The 15751-nt window shown below is 43.3% G+C and overlaps 1 protein-coding gene across 20 annotated transcripts in view; it reads right to left on the bottom strand.

The window, feature by feature from the left end:
* Positions 1 to 15751, bottom strand: part of LOC132405932 (N-acetyllactosaminide beta-1,3-N-acetylglucosaminyltransferase 3-like) — a 115848-nt gene that overhangs the window by 5845 nt on the left and 94252 nt on the right. For 8 of the 20 annotated variants that reach the window (XM_059990921.1, XM_059990917.1, XM_059990913.1 and 5 more), the window contains 2 exons: positions 10734 to 10955; positions 3659 to 3868 (listed from right to left, as the gene is read on the bottom strand). The exons of 5 other annotated variants lie outside the window; for them this stretch is intronic. The gene's annotated coding sequence lies outside the window, so the exon portion shown is untranslated. Of the gene's footprint in view, positions 1 to 3658; positions 3869 to 10707; positions 10956 to 15751 lie in introns of all 20 variants that reach the window. 7 more of the 20 variants (XM_059990920.1, XM_059990923.1, XM_059990925.1 and 4 more) reach the window with 3 other exon arrangements.

Here is a 15751-nt window from a genome sequence, read left to right as displayed (position 1 = left end):
ATACAGGCAACATCCTTGCAAATCTCCTCTGCACCCTTTCTATAGTTTTCACATCCTTCCAGCAGTGAGGTGACCAGAACTGAGCATGGTACTCCAAGTGGGGCCTGAACAGGGTCCTATGTAGCTGTAAAATTACCTCTCGGTTCTTAAACTCAATCCCATGATTGATGAAGGCCAATGCACCATATGCCTTCTTAATCAGAAAGCCAACTTGCACAGCAGCTTTGAGTGTCCTATGGACTCAGACCTCAAGATCCCCCTGAACCTCCACACTGCCAAGAGTCTTACCATAAATACTATATTCAGCCATCATATTTGCTCTACCAAAATGAACCACTTCACACTTGTCTGGGTTGAACTCCATCTGCCACTTCTCAGCCAAATTTTGCATCATATCAATGTCCCACTGTCATCTCTGACAGCCCTCTACACTATCCACAACACCCCCAGCCTTTGTGTCATCAGCAAATTTACTAACCCATCCCTCCACTTCCTCATCCAAGTCATTTATAAAAATCATGAACGGAAGGGGTCCCAGAACAGATCCCTGAGGCACACTACTGGCCACTGACCTCCATGCAGAATATGACCTGGCAAAGAGTCGTTGTAGACTTCTGTGAGCAAGCCAATTCTGGATCCACAAAGCAAGGTCCCCTTGTATCTCATGCCTCCTTACTTTCTCAATAGGCATTGCATGGGGTACCTTATCAAATGCCTTGCTGAAATCCATATACACTACATCTACTGTTCTACCTTCATCGATGCGTTTAGTCACATCTCAAAAATTTCAATCAGGCTCGCAAGGCACAACCTACCTTTGACAAAGCCATCACGAGGAAATCTGCAGATGCTGGAAATTCAAACAACACACACAAAATGCTGGTGGAACACAGCAGGCCAGACAGCATCTATAGGAAGAAGCGCTGTTGACGCTTCTCCCTATAGATGCTGCCTGGCCTGCTGTGTTCCACCAGCATTTTGTGTGTTTGACAAAGCCATGCTGCCTCTACAAATGTTCATAAATCCTGCCTCTCAGGATCTTTTCCATCAACTTACCAACCACTGAAGTAAGTCTCACTGGTCTATAATTTCCTGGGCTATCTCTACTCTCTTTCTTGAAAAAGGGAATAACATCTGCAACCCTCCAATCCTCTGGAACCTCTCCCGTCCCCATTGATGATGCAAAGATCATTGCCAGAGGCTCAGCAATCTCCTCCCTTGCCTCCCATAGTAGCCTGGGGTACATCTCATCCAGTCCCGGAGATTTATCCAACTTGCTGCTTTCCCAAAGCTCCAGCACATCCTCTTTCTGCTCGATCTATATCATCTATATATCATCATATATCTATATCATCTATATGCTCGATCTTTTCAATCCGCTGTAAGTCATCCCTACAATTGCCAAGATCCTTTTCTGTACTAAATACTGAAGCAAAGTATTCATTAAATATCTCTGCTATCTCTTCCAGTTCCATACACACTTTTCCACTGTCTCACTTGATTAGTCCTATTCTCTAATGTCTTATCCTCTTGCACTTCACATAATTGTAGAATGCCTTGGGGTTTTCCTTAATCCTGTTCACCAAAGCCTTCCCTTTGCCCCTTCTGGCCCTCCTAATTTCATTCTTAAACTCCTTCCTGCTAGCCTTATAATCTTCTAGATCACTATCATTACCTAGTTTTTTGAACCTTTCTTAAGCTTTTCTTTTCTTCTTGACTAGATTTTCAATAGCCTTTGTACACCATAGTTCCTCTACTCCACCATTCTTTCCCTGTCTCACTGAAACATAACTATGCAGAACGCCATGCAAATATCCCCTGAATATTTGCCACATTTCTGCCATACATTTCCCTGAGAACATCTATTCCCAATTTATGCTTCCAAGTTCCTGATTGATAGCTTCCCTTTACTCCAATTAAACACTTTCCTAACTTGTCTGTTCCTTTCCCTCTCCAATGCTATGGTAAAAGAAATAGAATTGTGATCACTATCTCCAAAATGCTCTCCCACTGAGAGACCTGAAACCTGACCAAGTTCATTTCCCAATACCAGATCAAGTACAGCCTCTCCTCTTGTCCGCATATCTACGTATTGTGTCAGGAAACTTTCCCGAACACACTTAACAAACTCCATCCCATCTAAACCCCTCACTCTAGGGAGATGCCAATTAATATTTGGGAAATTAAAATCTTCCTCCACAACAACCCTGTTATTTTTACACCTTTCCAGAATCTGTCTCCCTATCTGCTCCTCAATGTCCTTGTTAATATTGGGTGGTCTACAGAAGCACCCAGTAAAGTTATTGACACCTTCCTGTTTCTAACTTCCACCCACAGAGACTTACTAGACAATCCCTCCATGAAGTCCTTTTCTGCAGCCGTGACATTATATCTGACCAGCAGTGCCATGCCCCCACCTCTTTTGCCTCCGTTCCTGTCCTTTCTGAAACACCTAAAGCCTGGCACTCAAAGTAACCATTCAAGTCCCTGTAATGGCCACAACATCACAGCTCCAAGAACTGATCTACGTTCTGTACTCATCCGTTTTGTTCATGATGCTTCTTGCATTAAAATAGACATATCTCAAACCATCGGTCTGAGTGCATCCCTTTTCTATCACCTGCCTATCCTCCCTCTCGCACTGTCTCCAAGTTTTCTCTATTTGTGAGCCAACAGCACCTTCCTCTGTCTCTTCAGTTCAGTTCCCACCCCCCAGCAATTTTAGTTTAAACTCTTCTCAATAGCCTTAACAAACCTCCCTGCCAGGATATTGGTCCCCCTTGGATTCAAGTGCAACCCGTCCTTTTTGTACAGGTCACAGCTGCCCCAAAAGAGGTCCCAATGATCCAGAAATCTGAATCCCTGCCTCCTGCTCCAATCCATCAGCTATGCATTCATCCTCCATCTCCACCCGAGATTACTACCTTTGAGATCCTGCTTCTTAGCTTCCTTCCTAATTCCTTGTGTCTGTCTTCAGGAGCTCCTCCCTTTTCCTACCTATGTTGTTGGTACCAATATGTACCACAACCTCTGGCTGTTCATCTTCCCACTTCAGGATATCATGGACGTGATCAGAAACATCCCGTACCCTGGCACCTGGGAGGAAAACTACCATCCAAGTTTCTTTCCTGCATCCACAGAATCGTCTGTCTGACCCTGTAACTATGGAGTCCCCTATCACTGCTGCCTTCTTCCTTTCTCTACCCTTCTGAGCCACAGAGTCAGCCTCTGTGCCAGAGGCCAGAGGCACAACTGCTGTTGCTTCTCCCAGATAGACTGTCCCCCCCCCCCCAACAGTACTCAAACAGGAGTACTTATTGTTAAGGTGGACAACCACGGGGGTACTCCCTTGTATCTGATCCTTACCCTTCCCTCTCCTGACTGTTACCTACTTATCTGTCTCCTGAGGCCCCAGTGGGACTACTTGAATATAGCTCCTCTCTATCACCTCCTCACTTTCCCTGACCAGATGAAGGTCATCAAGCTGCAGCTTCAGTTTCTTAACATGGTCTCTAAGGAACTGGAGCTCAACACACCTGGCGCAGATTAGGCCTTCCAGGAGGCTGAGAGTCTCCTGGACTTCCCACATCTGACACCCAGTACAGAACACTGGCCTCATAGACATACTTCTTGTTTCTATTCTTCCCAGGTAACTTACCTTGCTTCAACCCGTTATCACCAAAGCTCCATTGAGCCAAAGCCCTCCTACTCTGTCTCCCTCCACTCCTTCGCCTGCTCCTCTGACGTCCACTCTGCAAATCTGTCTCCTTTTAAACTCTTCGCACCAGTCTAACTCGCTGACATCCACACGCTTGCGTAGTCATCCCTCAATCTATGGATTATTTGGAGTTTCTTGCTTTGAGACTATCTGTAAGCAAACAGATAGAGGGAAGGTGAGGTGCTGTTTCTCAGGCTTGGATGGAGCCTTGCTATAAGAGTGCAGGAGAAGACAGATGAAAGGTCAGAGAGGTAGTGGAATGATGAATTAAAGTTTCAGGAACACTTCAACCAAGCAGACAATGCGGTTCCCTGCACTGGGAAGCAAGTCTGCAGCACTCCTGATGTCTGCCTCAATGCCATAATCCTTTCAATAGTGCTTCAGACTTTTTAATTCTACAGATCATAATTTTGCTAATCAGCCTTTTATGTGGCACTTAAACAAGTTCTTCTGAAAATCCACGTAGACAGTAACCTACAACATAATCGATCCTTTCTGTTCCTCAATCAAACATTGTCAAGTTAATTTAACCCATGGATGCATATGCAAATCATGAGATTATGCCCTTCTCCTGTCACTAATGCAGTCCTAGTGCACGGCCTTATAATTCTTAATAAAATTCCAAATGGCTTTTCTCCATTTTGAGTGGTTCAAATGTTCCCATGAGGTGTTGTCAAAATTGCAATTTTTCCTAGGAATCTTTAAGCAAGCCCTTGAAAATTTTTCACTGTCCATCTGTTAATTTGCTATTTGCTCCCATGATAGTGCTCAAAATAGTGTGTCTATTTTGAAACTTATGGCACTCCTCTGTCACAAACAGCGCAACTTGGGTCACTATCCTGGTCTGTCTGTTCTTCCATCGAGCTTGGATAATTTTGCAGAGTCAGCCATGAATGCAAGCTGTGGATAGGACAGGAAGATATAGAAGGGTAAGAAACACCAATGCCTGATAAAGCATTAATTTTGTTATAGATCTGCAGTGGTGCTAGAAAGTTTGTGAACCCTGTAGAATTTTCTCTATTTCTCCATAAATATGACCTAAAATAGGATCAGATCTTCTTGCATTCTAAAACTAGATAAAGAGAACCCAATTAAATAAATAACACAAAAACATTATCCTTGTCCATTTACTTATTGAGACAAATGATCCAATATTACATGTATTTGTTGGAAAAAGTATGTGAACCTCTGGGGATAATGCCTTCTACAGAAGCTATTTAGAGTCAGGTATATAAAAAAGGCACACAAAGTCAGGCTACTGACAGAGCCTGCTGTTCTCAAGAAAGATCTGCTTATGTGCACCATGCCTTGAACAAAACAATTTTTGGAGGATCTTAGAAGAATTATTGTAGACATGGATGAAGCTGAAAAAGGTTACAAAAGTATTTCTAAAGTCCTGAGTGTTCTTCGGTCCACAGTAAGAGAAATTGTCTACAAATGGAGGAAACTCAGTAGTGTTGCTGCTCTCCCTGGGAGTGGGCATCCTGCAAGGATCACATTGAGAGTACAAGGTGCAATGCTGAAGGAGGTGAAAAAGACCCCAAGGGTGACAGCAAAAGACTTGCAGAAATCTCTAGAACTTGCTAAAGTCTCTGTTCATATGTCCAGGATAAGAAAAGCACTGAACAAGAATGGTGTTCATGGAAGGACACCACAGAGGAAGTCACTGCTTTTCAAAAAAAATATTGCACATCTCAAGTTTGGAAAAGACCATCTGGATGTTCTATAATATTTCTAGGACAAGGTTCTGTGGACAGATCAGACAAAAGTTGAACTTCTTGACAGAAATACACATTGCTATGTTTGAAGGAAGGAGGGCATGATGTTCTGACACCAAAACCTCACCACAACTGTGAAGCATGGTGGAAAGAGTATCATGGTTTGGGGCTGCTTTGCTGCCTCAGGGCCTAGACAGCTTGCAATCATTGAGGGGAAAAATGAATCCAAAATTGCATAAAGACATTTTACAGGAGAATATCAGCATAGTGGTCCCTTACCTGAAGCTTAATTGAAGTTGGATAATTGAACAAGACAATGAACCAAACAACAAGAGTAAATCAACAACAGAATGGTTTAAAAAGAAAATTCATCTTTTGGAATGGATAAGTCTAAGTCTTGACTTTAATCCTATAGAAATGCTATGGAAGGACCTGCAGCTGTTGCCATGAGTGGCTGGAGTGACTGGAAGCAGACCCAAGAGCAGGACACAGGCACAGAGACTTGACACGGAAACGGACTTGGACATGACTTGAACACGGAGACGGACTTGGACATGACTTGGACTCAGAACCAGGACTGGGAGTTGGAGCCTGGACCTGGACATTTACACTACATGCTGCATCTGCAAAACAAACAGCATTATGAAGGATCCCATTCACTCCTCATACAAACTCTTCTTCCCCCTGCCACCTGGAAAAAGGCACCGAAGCATTCGGGCTCTCACGACCAGACTATGTAACAATTTCTTCCCCCAAGCTGTCAGACTCCTCAATACCCAGAGCCTGGACTGACACCAACTTACTGCTCTCTACTGTGCCTATTGTCTTTATTATTTATTGTAATGCCGGCACTGTTTTGTGCACTTTATGCAGTCCTGGATAGGTCTGTAGTCTAGTGTAGTTTTTTCTCTGTTGTTTTTATGTAGTTTTTGTACGTATAACACCATGCTCCTGAAAAATGTTGTCTCATTTTTACTGTGTACTGTACCAGCAGTTATGGTCGAAATGACAGTAAAAAGTGACCTAACTTGACTGAACTGGGACTCAGAGCCTGAACCTGAACTGAACTGGAACTCAGAGGATCTGGAACTGGAACATGGAGACAACAACACCAAACAAAGACTAACAATTCATATCTTGGCTCGGAGGAGATGCAAAACAGCCGACAACTCATCTGGACATGAAAACAACTGAATTCACTAAGCAGCCACAGGCACCAAAGCAACTAGAGTCCACGATTCTCGGTTACCCCAGGATGAGCATAGCTGCACTGGCTACGGTGACGATTCAGCCACGAGTAGATGAAAACCAGAGTTTTCATGCTGCTGGCTCAAATGAAGATCAGGTGCCCTAATCAAGGAGCCCAGTATGACACGGGGAAAAGGGAATTAACTGAAATGAGTATTTAGACCACGACAGTACCCACCCCCCAATGGGAGCCTCCAGGCAACCTAACAGGCTTGCCTGGATTACCGACGACCCGGGCGGGTGAAGGGTTCTTGGTAGGAGGGTACTCTGGTTAGCGAGATTTAGTAAGACAGTGACTGTGTCCGCTGGGTCCGTGTTTGGTTGGTTAGTTCTGTTAAAATGAGCGGCTAGAGCAACTGTAAGTGGACCCAAGAGCAGGACACAGGCAAGGAGTCTTGACAAGGAGACAGACTTGGACATGACTTAGACACGGAGACGATCTTCGACATGAGTTGGACTCGGAACCTGGACTGGGACTTGGAGCCCAGACCTGGACTGAACTGCGACTTGGAGCCCGGACCTGGAATGAACTGCGACTCGGAGCCTGAAGCTGGAACACGGAGCCTGGAACTGGAACATGGAGACGACTACACCAAGCAAAGACAGACGATTCATATCTTGGCTCAGAGGATGGCAAACAGCCAGCAATCCTCAGCTGGACATGAAGAGACAGAATTCCCAACTCGGAGTAGCGGCAAACAGCTGGAAATGAGACAACAGAAACCAAACAATGACAGTCCATTTGTGTCTAGACATGGAGAAGCACATGAAGACGGTCCCTTATTCGTTGTGGCTCGGAGTGGCGACAATCAGCCAGCAAATCTCAGCTGAACATGAAAACGGCAGAATTTGCATCTTCGCTCAGAGTGGCGGCAAAACGCCTCAACTCAGCAGGACACAAAAACAACTGAATTCACTAAACAGCCACAGGCACCAAAGCAACTAGAGTCCATGATTCTCGGCTGCCCTGGGACAAGCATAGCTGCACTGGCTGTGGTGATGAACCAGCTGCGAGTAGATGAAAGTCAGAGTTTTTATGCTGCCAGTTCGAATGAGGATCAGGTGCCCAAATCAAGGAGCCCAGTGGAACACGGGGAAAAGGAAATTAACTGAAATGAGTAGTTAGTGGAATGGACCATGACAGAAGCAAGCAGTTCATGTAAGGAACCCCACCCCAACACCCAGAGTTGAAGCAGTTTTGTAAGGAGGAATAGCCTAAAATTCCTCCAAGCCAATGTGCAGGACTGATCAACAGTTACTGGAATTGTTTGGTTGAAGTTATTACTGTACAAGGTGGGTAACATCAGTTACTGAAAGCAAAGGTTCACATACTTTTTCCAACAAATACATGAAATACCAGATCATTTTTTCTCAATAAGTAAATGAATACAATGTTTTCTGTGATAAATAGTTAATTGGGTTCTCCTGATCTAGTTTTAGGACTTACATGAAGATCTGATCACATTTTAGGTCATACTTATGCAGAAACAGGGAAAAATCTACAGGGTTCACACACTTTCTTGCACCACTGTAAGCTGTTGATCTTCAGACACCTTTTTACTTAATTAACCAAAGGCTGTGCTGTGACATAGGAGGTATTAGTGAATTTCATCGTTGATGTCTGCCTTCACCAAGAGGTGGCTTCTTGAGAAATAGGTCTGAAATCTAAAACACAAGAGTTTCTGGAATTAAGTGATAAATTAAAATTCTGATTGTAACATTTCAATCTTATTCTTCATATCTTATTGGTTTCAAAATGAACCATCACTTCTGGCTCCATTTTCCCCACCTTCAGAAAGTATTGCACTCTTTCTTTATAGAGCAGGTGAGAGTGTAGAGGAAGACAGAGTAGGAGGGTTTGGCTCAACAGGCCTTTGGTGATAACAGGTCGAGGTGAAGTAGGTTAACTGTGAAGAATAGAAACAGGAAGAATGTGTGTGAGGCCAGTGTTCTGTACTGGGTATCAGATGTGGAAAGTCCAGGAGAATCAAGCAGCGTCAAGCTGCAGCTCCTTAGGGACTGGGTTAGGGAACTGGAGATGCAGCTCAATGACCTTCATCTGGTCAGGGAAAGTGAGGAGGTGATAGAGGGGAGCTATAGCCAAGTAGTCACACCAAGACAGATGAGTGGGTAACTATCAGGAGAGGGAGGAGAGAGAGGCAAGGGTCAGCTACTGAAGAGTACCCCGTGACTGTCCCCCTTAACGATAAGTACTCCTGCTTGAGTACTGTTGGGGCAGATTACCTAACTAGGGGAAGCAACAGTGGTCGTGCTCTGTCCCAGAAGGATAGGGAAAGGAAAAGGAGTGCTGCATTGATAGGTGACTCTATAGTTAGGGGTTCAGACAGGCAATTCTGTGGATGCAGTAAAGAAACACTAATGGTAGTTTGCCTCCCAGGCGCCAAGGTCCGGGATGTTTCTGATCATGTCCACAATATCCTGAAGTGGGAAGGAGAGCAGCCAGAGGTTCTGGTACATATTGGTACCAACAACATAGGTAGGAAAAGGGAGGAGGTCCTGAAAAAAGACTACAGGGAGTTAGGAAGGAGGCTAAGAAGCAGGACCTCAAAGGTAGTAATCTCAGGATTATTGCCTGTGCCACATGACAGTGAACATAGGAATAGAATGAGGTGGAGGATAAATGTGTGGCTGAGGGATTGGAGCAAGGGGCAGGGATTCAGATTTCTGGATCATTGGGACCACTTTTGTGGCAGGAGTGACCTGTACAAAAGGATGGTTGAACTTGAATCCGAGGGGTACTAATGCCCTGGTAGAGAGGTTTGCAAAGGCTATTGGGGATAACTTAAACGAGAATTGCTGGGGGGTGGGAACCAAACTGAAGAGATGAAGGAAGGGGCAGTTGGCTCATAATGCATGGCAGAAATGTGGCAAATGTTCAGGGGATACTTGCGTGGTTCTGCATAGGAACATTCCAATGAGACAGGGAAAAGATGATAAGGTACAGGAATTGTGATGTACAAAGGCTGTTGAAAATCTAGTCAAGAAGAAAAGAAAAGCTTAAAAGATTCAAAAAACTAGGTAATAATAGAGATCTAGAATATTATAAGGCTAGCAGTAAGGAGCTTAAGACAGAAATTAGGAGAGCCAGAAGGGGCCATGAGAAGGCCTTGGCGAGCAGAATTAAGGAAAACTCCAAGACATTCCACAAGTATGTGAAGAGCAACAGGATAAGACATGAGAGAATAGGATCAATCATGTGTAACAGTGGAAAACTGTATGGAACCGGTGGAGATAGCAGAAGTACTTAATGAATTCTTAGCTTCAGTATTCACCCGATAAAGGAGCTTAGTGATTATAGGGATGATTTACAGTGGACTGAAAAGCTTGAGCATATAGATATTAAGAAAGAGGATGTGCTGGAGCTTTTAGAAAGCATCAAGGACAAGATGTACTCAGGTTACTGTGGAAGGTGAGGAAGGAGATTGCTGAGCCTCTGGAAATGCTCTTTGCATTATCAATGGGGATGAGAGAGGTTCCGGAGGATCGGAGAGTTGTGGATGTTGTTCCCTTATTCAAGAAAGTGAGAAGGGATAGCCCAGGAAATTATAGACCAGTGAGTCTTGGTGATGGAGAAGATCCCAAGAGGCAGGATTTATGAACATTTGGAGAGGCAAAATATGATTAGGAATAGTCAGCGTGGCTTTGTAAAAGGCAGATTGTGACCACAATTCTAACTCCTTTACTATAGCATTGGAGAGAGATAGGAACAGAGAAGTTAAATTTTTTGAGGTTGACACTAAACACATTGATGAAGGTACAGCAGCAGATGTAGTGTATATGGATCTCAGCAAGGCATTTGATAAGTTACTCCATGCCAGACTTGTTGAGAAAGTAAGGAGACATGGGATCCAAGGGGACATTGCTTTGTGGATCCAGAATTGACTTGCCCACAAAGGTAGAGTGGTTGTAGATGAGTCATATACTTCATGGAGATCAGTGACCAGTGGTGTGCTACAGGGATCTGTTCTGGGACCCCTACTCTTCATGATTTTTATAACTGACCTGGATAAGTAAGTGGAGGATGTCACCTGAGAGTTTAGGGGAGCTTTCAAATCGTTCCTTGAAGTTTTCTGCCAGGCTCGTCATGAAATCCTTCATCACTGGATCTTCCCACATTTCATTCTTCTCACAATGCTCCTGCAGACGTGGAAAGTGCAACTTTCTGCCGTGAATGTCTCTCTCCAAAAGGTTCAGCTTTGACTGGAAAGATTCAATCTCCTCGTACATGTCCGCAACAGTGTGGTTGTTGCCTTGTAATAGCAGATTAAGTTGATTTAGATGAGACATTATGTCACACAAAAAAAGACCATGTGAGACCATGTGGACTCACGAGTGCCTTATAGAGCCTCAACATCACATCCCTGCTCTTATATTCTATACCTCTAGAAATGAATTCCAACATTGCATTCGCCTTCTTCACAACCAACTCAGCCTGAAGGTTAACCTTTAGCACAAGGACTCCCACGTCCCTTTGCATCTTTGCATTTTGAATTGTCGCCCCATCTAAATAATAGTCTGCCTGTTTATTTCTTCCAGCAAAGTACATGACCATACACTTTCCAACATTGTATTTTATTTGCCACTTATTTGCCCATTCCCCTAAACTATTGAAGTCTCTCTGCAGGTCTCAACACTACCTGCTTCTCCACCTATCTTTGTATCATCAGGAAATTTAGCCACATATCCATTAATCCCATAGTCCAAATTGTTGACATACATCGTAAAAAGCAGCGGTCCAAATGCCAATCCCTGTAGAACTCCACTGATAACTGGCAGCCAGCCAGAACAGGATCCCTTTATTCCCAATCTGTTTTCTACCGATCAGTCTATGCTCCACCCATGCTAGTAACTACCTGGTAATTCCATGGACTCTTATCTTGCTAAGTAACCTCATGTGCCGCACCTTGTCAAAGGCCTTCTGAAAAACCAAGTACACCACATCTACTGTATCTCCTTTGTCCACCCTGCTTGTAATTTCCTCAAAAAAATGCAGTAGGTTAGTCAGGCAGGATTTTCCTTTCAGGAAACCATGCTGGCTTTGGCCTATCTTGTCATGTGCCTCCAGGTACTCCTTAATCTCATCCCTAACAATCAATTCCAACAACTTCCCAACCACTGATGTCATGCTAACAGGTCTATAGTTTCCTTTCTGCTGCCTCGCACCCTTCTTAAATAGTGGAGTAGCATTTGCAACTTTCCGGTCATCTGGTACAATGCCAGAATCTATTGATTCTTGAAAGATCATTGTTAATGTCTTTGCAATCTCTCCAGGTACTTCCTTCAGAACCCAAGGGTGCATTCCATCAGGCCTAGGAGATTTATCCACCCTCAGACCATTAAGCTTCCTAAGCTATATTGACTGCTTTCTTGTACTTATTACAAATCATTATAAATTTCACTTTGCACATTTAGACGGCGACATAACGCAAAGATTTTAACTCCTCATTTATGTGAAGGATGTCAGAAATAAAGTCAATTCAATTCAATCTATTCCATTATCTAAATCACTGACATACAACATAAAAAGAAGTGGTCCCAGCACTGACCCCTGTGGAATACTTCTCCTCTCCTATCAGATTCCTTCTTCTCCAGCTCTTTATCTTTCTAACCCACCTATCTTCACCTATCACCTTCTAGCTATCCTCCTTCCTCTCCCACTGCCTTTTTATTCTGGCATCTTCCCTCTTTGTTTTTCAGTCCTAAAGAAGGATCTTGAGTGTTTATTCATTTTCATAGATGCTGCGTGACCTGCTGAGTTCCTCCAGCATTTTGTGTGGATGATTTGGTTTTCCAGCAAATGCAGACTTTCTCGTGTTTATAGAAAAAGCTGCTTGTTTTCCTTGTTGAGGAATTCCCTGTGTTAACTGGATTCTCCACCATAATAGGAGAAGCGTATGCCAGACCAGGATGTCCATCCATGCATTTCCTGCCACATGTTTAATATGATGAAATGTTAGGTGACCTCCTCCTAGAACTCTTGAACTTGGAAGCATTTCCTTCCCATGGTTCGCAAACCACATGAAGTCCCCATTAGCTGAGAGACGATAAGCAGCAGATCTCAGCTGTATTTTTCCACAATTCAAGGACCTGTGTTCCTTCTTAGAATTCTATTTGAATATTTTTTTCTTGGGAGATTTTCTATCCTATTTAGTTTTAAATATATTTTGAAAATTATTTAATGATCTCACCTCAATTCATTTTGTCATTACAAAGTAGCACTATTTTCCTGTTTCAACAAATTTGTCCAATTTTGCATTCTGAAGAAGTTCTATGCTGTTGAATTGCAACCACTCTAAATATTAGCAAGAATACACAAAATGAATGACAAACATTTATGATAGATATATTTAATCAAGGATTCCAGTCAGGTATTCTAGGAAAACAAAACTGAAATTATCATTGGTGCTTTGCTTTCTCAGAAGTATACTCTAAAAAAATAGCAGGGAGAGAGGAGAGAGAAAAAGTGAAGAGGCAACACCCACAGAATGCTGGAGGAACTCAGCAGGCAAGGCAGCATCTATGGAAAAGTGTACAGTTGACATTTCGGGCTAAGACCCTTCATCAGGACTAGAAACAAAAAGGAATAAAAGCATAACAAGAAGGTAGGGGAGGGGAAGGAGGACAAGCTGGAAGATGAGAGGTGAAGCCAAGTGGGAGGGGAGGGGGTTTGAAGTGAGCAACTGGGATATGAAAAGGTAAAGGGTTGGAGAAGAAGGAATCTGATAGCACAGGAGAGTGGACCTTGGGAAAAAGGGAAGGAGGAGGGTCACCAGGGAGAGGTAATAGGCAGGTGAGGCAAATGAAGAGGTGAGCAGGGGAGCAGAATGGGGGAAATTGAAGAGGGAAAGGGGAGAGGAAAAAATACTGGAAGTTGGAGAAGTCGCTATTCATGCCAGTGGCTACCCACACATTTTCTATTACTCCATTGTGATTGACAATGTTGTAGGTTTAGAATCATAGAATCGTTACTCTACAGAAGAAAGCCATTTAGAGTATTGAAGAGGTTCTACCCATTAAAAGAGCAGTTCCATCTAAGTACCACCAGCTAATTTCCTCACACAAATATTGGTCACATGCAACCCATCCCTCCTCTTCATGAAATTTACCTTTACCTTTTCATCTCCCAGCTTCTCACTTCAAACCCCCTCCCCACACATCAGGCTGATTCTGGTCCTATACTTGGAATTCAGTAGGGTGAAAGGAAATGTCATTGAAACATCCTGGTATTGAAAGACTAGGACAGAGTGGATGTGGGGTGGGGGGGGGTGGATTATTGAAAGACTAGGACAGAGTAGGTGTGGAGGGCAGATTATTGAAAGCCTAGGACAGGGTAGATGTGGAGGGTGGGTTATTGAAAGACTAGGACAGAGTAGATGTGGGTTGGGTATATTCTCAGTATAGGACCACAGTCAGCAACTGCTCCTTGAACATTAATTTGTGAGGGGAAACAGAGAAATAGAACAATGGAACTCCTCCTTCCCCTGCCCCCACCTTTTTTTATGTGCCTTTTTCCCTTTTCCTTTCCAGTCCTGATGAAGAATCTCGGCCTGAAATGTCAACTGCTTACTCTTTTCCATAGATGTTGCCTGGCCTGCTGGGTTCCTCCAGCACTTCATGTGTGTTGCTTGGATTTCCAGCATCTGCTGATTTTCTCTGGTTTGTGAAGCTCAAAGGCATGGTGGCAATTACTCCCTGTGTCACCTACTAGTGATTTAGGAGGGTGGAGCAAATAAAAATACGAGTGCAGAACTAGTGGAGCCAGGAAGGATTCATCTGTATAGACTACTGGGATTTCTTTTAAGGTCAAGGCAAATTTCATATAGAAGAGGGATGGGTTGCCTATCACCAACATGTATGGGGAAATTAGCTGGTGATACTTAGATGTGTAGAAACAGGTATGGCAAGGGGTGAGACCCAAATTAGTTGCGATAGATGAGAAAATTGAACTATACATGTAAGAGAATCCGTGAGCATAACAGGGAGTGCAGACAATTTTATAGTTTGAACTACAATGCATAAGCCTACCACAAACAAGAGAATTTCTACAGATGCTGTAAATCCAAGCAACACACACAAAATGCTGGGGGAGCTCAGAAGGCCAGGCAGCATCTAAGGAAAAGAGTACTTTCGACCCTTCGGCAGGATTGGAGGTAAAAAAAAAGCTGAAGAGTAGATTTAAAAGGTGGGAGGAGCAGAGTGAGAAACACAAGGTGATAGGTGAAACCTGAATGGGGAGGAATGAATTAAAGAGCTGAGAAGTTGATTGGTGAAGGAGATATGGGAAAATCAATAAACAGTTGACATTTCAGGCCAAGACCCCTCGTAGGACTTTTGTTCTTAACGACATAATAAAAAGATATATAATGATTATCTTTACTGCTAAATAAAGCAGCGACTGAATATTTTTTTAAACCAGAGAGTAGTAAGATATTTTCACAGGAAATGTCACCCATTGCTAGGCTCCAGCTGCACAGTTGCAAGAACACATGATGTTGAATGATATGTTTTGAAATCCTTGCAGACCTGCTTTACATATCAGTACTGGGGTAGTAAATGGTTGCAATAACAATACTAACTTAAAATGATGCAGTTTCTCAATTCTAGAACCATAGAACATTACAGCTTAGAAACAGGCCTTTTGGCCCTTCTTGGCTGTGCTGAACCATTGCTGTGCTGAACCATTTCTCTGCCTAGTCCCACTAACCTACACCTGGACCATATCCTTCCATATACCTCTCATCCATGTACCTGTTCAAGTTTTTCTTAAATGTTAAAAGAGAGCTCACATTTACCACTTCATCTGGCAGCTCATTCCACATTCCCACCACTTTGTATGAAGAAGCCCCCCCCCCCATGTTTCTTTTAAACTTTTCCCCCCTCACCCTAAACCCATGTCCTCTGGTTTTTTCCCCCCTAGCCTCAGTGGAAGAAGCCTGCTTGCATTCACTATCTATTCCCATCATAATTTTATATACCTCTATCAAATCTCCCCTCATTCTTCCACACTCCAGGTAATAAAGTCCTAAACTATTCAACCTTTCTCTGT

Source organism: Hypanus sabinus, chromosome 16, assembly GCF_030144855.1.
Source record: "Hypanus sabinus isolate sHypSab1 chromosome 16, sHypSab1.hap1, whole genome shotgun sequence".
NCBI classification, from domain to species: Eukaryota; Metazoa; Chordata; class Chondrichthyes; order Myliobatiformes; family Dasyatidae; genus Hypanus; species Hypanus sabinus.
Note: the sequence above shows the minus strand (reverse complement) of the source record. Positions and strands in the feature narration are given on the sequence as shown.